The sequence below is a fragment of the Mya arenaria genome, chromosome 6 (assembly GCF_026914265.1).
Source record: "Mya arenaria isolate MELC-2E11 chromosome 6, ASM2691426v1".
Classification (NCBI taxonomy): Eukaryota; Metazoa; Mollusca; class Bivalvia; order Myida; family Myidae; genus Mya; species Mya arenaria.
Window position 1 is genome coordinate 61,862,491 of NC_069127.1, and position 6,566 is coordinate 61,869,056.

General features: G+C 35.1%; 1 long non-coding RNA gene across 1 annotated transcript; it reads left to right on the forward strand.

Annotated features, from left to right (window-relative positions):
- Window positions 1–3,241: 3,241 nt before the first annotated feature.
- On the forward strand, window positions 3,242–6,088 carry LOC128236543 (uncharacterized). The gene is made up of 3 exons (XR_008261380.1): window positions 3,242–3,564; window positions 4,332–4,450; window positions 5,415–6,088. It is a non-coding gene; the product is annotated as an uncharacterized LOC128236543 (long non-coding RNA).
- Window positions 6,089–6,566: the final 478 nt, after the last annotated feature.

The window sequence follows — 6,566 nt, forward strand, 5'->3', positions numbered from 1 at the left end:
CTCCATTTTAAAGACATTTGGATATGGCATTAATAACCTGCAAATGCCGTAATGTTTCAAATCCTTCATTTAACCCAACACTGTTTTGGTCGTATGCAGCGAAATGTTGAGCATTTCAGCCATTTTTCATAACATTTAAAAACAAAACAACGATCACCCAAAACCTTGGTTTAACAAAACACGAAATTAAATACTTTCACATTGCATGACTAGGGCGTTAACTCTTTAATTATCTTTGGTACAAATGGAATAGATTCATCTCTAGAAAGTTGCCACTATGTGGCACTGAAGACGGCAAAATAGGTTCCTTGGTTTCAATGGCGTTATTCACCGTGTTAGTATCGGCATTATACAATCACACGTAAATGCCCCGCACATCATCTGGTCCGATTTGACTGTCCCATCAACCATGGAACTTTTTGGTGGGCGATTATTTTCCGTGAGAAATTCGAAATGTCCTGAAAACCACTGCATACTGGCTTTACTCCGTCATACACCGCGTGTGACTTAAAGTAGATTGTGTTGCCAAAGAAGGAGATTTACCGCCACCGGTTCATGTGATATGCACCAAAAATAGTTTTGTAGCCATAAATGATGAAGGAAACCGAGATTAATGAAATATGGATGGTTCCACAATGCCGACATTGTTGTAAAAACGGAGCGTCTGACCCCTTTAGATTCAACATACTGGTCTTCGTAGGGGCTCCATCAGGTGCAGACAACCTGCTGTCCCATAAAGACATACGGTAACTCTCCGGACGGTTAGCATGTACAGGGAAGAAAAACAATGACAATTCATTTTTCAACTTCCGTCTTGCGTGCCTTATTATTTTCCAAACAATGTTCATCATAAAACAGAAACCGCGTTTTAATTTAAATGTATTTATTTTCGCATTAAAAACCAGAATTTCTAAAATGCTCAATACAATGAGTTACAAACATACGACGCAGCAGTTATAAAAGTTGGATAGTGGAACTGAGACATTTGTTCATCTAATTAACCTCACAAAGATCTGAACGGCTTACTCCTGATAAAGCTTAATAAGAGATGTTAGCATTAAGTATGTCATTCCTATCTTGTTACGCAGACTTCCGCTCTAACTTGGTGGTGTTCCACATTCATGAGCAATTATAACAATACAACGACTGTTGAATATCATATGTATAGAGGCTTTCAAATATACCCCCCTTACATAAAACAAGAAATAATTTGCATTTTCATGGGACTTACACAAAGTACAAGACCTTTTCTCTTACAGCTACTGTGGAAATTCATATGGTATATATATGAATACTTTGCATACACATATTGACCAACTATGATTGCTCGCGAATTGACTGCTTAAAGTATATTAAAACATGAACTGCTTTCTTTTACTATCATAGCCATTCCAAATGTGAAAGGGTATTTATTTATTTATACAATCGTAAAAGGATTGTTCATCTATATGTATAACCGATTTTACCTCTTCTGGTTCTTGCGTTGTATCTAATTCAACTATGGCCTTGAAGTTGGACATAAATGAAAATTTGTGAGTTTGTTTAACTTGAAGGCTACGGTTCTACTTGCACGGCTACAAGTGAATGTGAAACATCAACAAATACGAAAGCCGTTTGTGATACAGCAGGCAAATGCAACATAAGTACGTATCTATCAGTTAGTCTCTCGATTTAGCCGAATATCGGTGTGTCTGATTTTAGTCAAAGCCAACTGAAAAGTACCACATTTGTTATAAAACAAAAGCTAACAAGTATATTGTGAATGCATTGTTTTTGCACAAGACGATAATTAAATTAGTAGAATCAATTTTAATGTGTGCTTCTAGAGGTGAGAGGAACCTGCACAGGAAATACAGACAAGTGCGTGGCAAATGCTGCTTGTACCGGCAGTACCGACACTCTTTGTGAATGCGGCACCGGCTATCGCGCAGATGCAACTCCTGAACTTTGTCAAAAAGGTAATGCTCGTATATTATCACCAAACACATTGGTGCGATTCCGAGTGTAACCGATTTAATATGTTTAGAAGAGAGTACATTGTTCGCCATGACATTTGTTCAAGCAATGTTATCCCTAACAGCGCAACAAAATAGTCGAACTTCATTATTTCATTAATTTTTTATATTATATACACCTTCAAATCAAGTGTATACCAGTGAAAATATATTATGTAAAGATATCACATAATACTAGACTCTATACGCTTGCTTTTTCAACCGGCATTAACCTAAGTTGCATTGTAATAGTTCATTGTATTTTAAGTCGTGAAGCACTGTGTCTCTGATTATGTTTTTGTTTTACCTTCATCCTTGGAAATAGGTTGGCATTTAGACTGAAGTTTCCATTTTTTTATAAAACAAATCGAGCTCATTTATGAACTGCTAGTTTTGCATCATTCTACATAGATGCCGGTGGAAGTTGCGCTACAAATGCCGACTGCGGTGCGAGCCTTGTGTGTGACCTCACCCTTACAGAACCAAAATGCAGGAAAAGTATGATGTCATCAAAATTCATGTCGTTTGATACACCCTTTTAATAATTGTTATTTACTCTTTTTACAACAACCACCATTGTTTTGGTTATGCACCAGTCAATTGAAACCATGCCCCCCCCCCCCCAGGTTCGGGGGCATACCAGGGATAGCGGGGAAAATGGACCGTGTTTTTGCCTTAAAGTCCTACCTAAGATGTCCCCGGGGGGCGGGGGCATTTGGCGGGGATTTTATCAGTATTTTGTCTTCGCAGGGCGGGGATTTTACCTGGGATTTGCTGGACCGAAAGTCAATGACCCCACTATTCCCTGGACCTGTGAGGCCGCGGTTACAATTGACTGGTGCATTTGTAAAAACATGTAAAAATAGCCTTCAAAGATAGAAGCAATTACTGAATGTACATCTGAATATAAAATATTGATTATAATATATTGCTTAACTGTGTATATGTTGCTTAATTATTCAAATAGTTTTAAACAAGGTAAGCAAAAAAACTCAACGCATGTGCAAACTTGACATAATCAAAATGCGTGTTTTCATACCTTCATATTTGATAGATACTTTATGAATGTTTTCAATACAGCTCTAACAAACTGCGGGATTGACAAGCCCACCTGTGTCGGAAACAGCGGGTTTACAGGATCTACTTGTACCTGTTCCACGGAGTACACCGAGAAATCTTCTCTCTGTGTAGGAGGTAAAGTATACGTACGGGAAATACATGTAGTGATGTGTATCTGACAGGTTACAGATCACATTTGTACAGTTCGATACTCGATAGTTATTTGAAGCTCGCTCTTCATGTGTAGGAGGTAGAGTATACGTACTTACGAGAAACAACTACGTTTGTTGAAACAACTGCAGTTTTCAGATCACATAGCAAACTCGAGAGTTATTTGATTTATTTGCATGTGCAACTCGCTACAAATGTTTGTGAATATGCAAACATCCACGAGGATCAACTAACTAAATACTTTCAGCTATTGACCAGTCATGTGATACAAATGCTGACTGCGACACTTCAGCCGACCTCGTGTGTGACATGGCCTCAACCACAAAGACATGCAAAAAGGGTAAGGATTTTGTTTCATAAGGTTAAATAAGTGTTTAAAATGGTGTTTTTATAACAACTTGTATAATATTATTACAAAATATAGTTTACGTATTACATAGTAAAGCCATGATTTATCTTAAAAACATATACATTTTTTTGCATTATTTCAGTATTCATGTAAATAAAATCCGTGTTTGGTTTTACTTTTTCTATACATATGCTTGTCTCTTGGATTATGATGATAAGTAAAACGACTTTATAAAAGAAATGCTATCATACAAAGAGGGACACGGAGTTCACATATCAATAGGTAGTTAATCAGTCTTAAAGTGACTCTCTTATTCACAATAAATACATATACATGTATAACAAACAAAACATTTGAGTAATACACCTTTAACTACTTCCTAAATAATGTATTTATGAAAATGAGGGAATTGCTGATAACAAGATTGAAACCGTGTATTAAATAGCTTAACACGCAAAGATATTAAATGAGGGATGAGTGCTTAAAGATTTACAGCGATCTGTTATCGTCTCAGAAAGTTGAAATACCGTGTTTTCTGAGCCTTTCTTTCAAATTAAACTCGGTATCCTTTATACTAACGATTGATTTCGACAACAACTGATGTTCATCCTTTTTTGGTAAATTTAAACACTTGTTATAATTATGATAAATCTTATTTGGGAGTAAGAGTGAACCTTTAATAGCTTACTTACTCATTGATGAATAACGATGTACAAATGTTGCACTACTGCATAAGATACATTTAACTATCTTTCCAGGTCATGGCAAAGTTGCACAGCCAATCAATGCATGACAAACGCAGAGTGTTCCACGTCTTGTACTACGTGTCAATGTTCTGATGGATATTCATATGACAGTACCAGCCACATGTGCAGTTGTAAGTAAAGTAGTAATTCGTTTTTCAAAGCTGAATTATATTTCTTGATCTTGGTATTTTGATCTATATCTAACCAGAAACATTTAAGGAATGAATTGCGGGATTGATATCATTACTGGGGTATGAACTCAATTGGGCTGGTTAACTGGTACTGTGACCAGACCAATTGCGTTCATATCCCCGATAATGACATCAATCCCATAATTCATTACTTATATTTACACCATAAGTTCATTCAAGAATTGTTAAAGAAATACTTCTTTTCATTTAAGATAACCTTTCAGTAATCTATATATAGTTGGTGGAGTATTTTACTCTAAACCGTCTGATTCTCATTGCAGCGTGCATTTCAGTCTTAAACAGTGTTAAAGATAAAGTATATTATCATTTTAATGAAAATTTGTCTATTTTCAATTTGAGCGCATGTAAATTTAGCACTGATGACTTCACTTGAGCGTATCTTTAAAATATTACAAAGGTAAAAAAAAATACAATCCTTGAATAGCAATACATAGCCTTTGAATTAATTTGTGTGTCCCGCCTTGGCTGGTTAGCGATATTGTTTTAGAACATTTTACTTTTAATGGAAGCAATGAATAATTATTTTACACAATTTGGGAACAAAACTCCTTCAACAAAAGCCTCCAATGTGCTTATCATTAGGCTTTTACTTCACTTTCCTTTCGTCAGATATGAAATGCATATGGAACGACAAAACTATAACATGAACTTACATTAAAATTGGACATACTATCATTAAAACTTCTGGTTTTCATAAGTTGAAAACACTTAATATACATTCTTTTAAACTAAATCAAAACAGTAATTTTTGCATCCCCATTAAACTTTCTAGGAAAACGAATATTGTAAACGAAAATGTCATTATTTGACAAGCAATGATATAATTATTCAATGTTGAGAAATAAATTGAGTTCTATCTGAATTCTCTTATCTCTGTTTTCAGTGACTAGCTCATCGGTTGCGGCAGTTCTTTCATCTTTGCTACTGGCGTTCTGCCTCCTCATCTCTGCAGTCTAGGAAAGAGGACATAACAATATGACCCACAAGAGATGAATGGAAATATGTAGTTTTATAATTAGTTCGTTAGTTTTTAAAAGTAAAACCAAAACTATCTGGTAATTTTCCCAACATTTAAGGGAAAACTTTTTGGTATAATAGTTTTAAGTTTCGTGTGGCAGATATGTTTGAAACATTAATGAATGGGTATATAGTTCACAAATAAAACATGACCTAATACTATTTCGAATTCACCCCAGATTATTTTGATCAAATGCAGGATATTGATTTTAAAATACAGCAACGACAATATATGTTTATATAACATCGTAGATGAATTACTTAGTGTAACAACCCATCAAAATAAAAAAAAACAATCATTTTTCTTTGAAACAAATATCAGAACTTTTGTACATAATTGTGTGATTTGTTTGCTGTGCGTTTTAAAAACACCACTGATATTTAAGCGGAATAACGTAACGGTTTGAGGTTACAAATCACATGATGCTTTCAACAGTCGAAATATGGTCATATATGTTCGGTATAATAATGATATTTGGATTTGAAAAAGCATAACAAAGTGGTTTATGTGAAAACTCCTTATGTTTTGAAACTTGAAAGTCGGATGGATGTTTTATATAATCAATAAAAAATGAAAACAAATCTTACTTCTTTTATTCTTTACTCGTTTTTTTTACTAACAAGATGTGCGCCTTGCATAAATGACGACGGACTATTTAAAAAGCACTCGCTATTCTTAAAACATGTACGACCCATTTATTGCATCCTGTACATAATAGTCGTTGTATGTACTTTTCGACATGTGTGGTATACAGCTATTGCCATAGCCTGGGTTTCGCCGGCGGCGGCGTGTTAAAATATTAACCTTCGCCATAATTAAAACAGCACTCTCTATATTTACATTTAACTTAGTACACCAGTAACCAGGATCAATATTGATATTTATAGCAAAGTCCATAACTACAGCGTCAAAATTGTCGACCTCAAAAACTCAACCTTGATCGTCGGGAAAGGTCGTAAAATTTTCCCTGTGACAATATGTACGTCTGTAGCAATCCATTCCCTCGGGTTTAATACC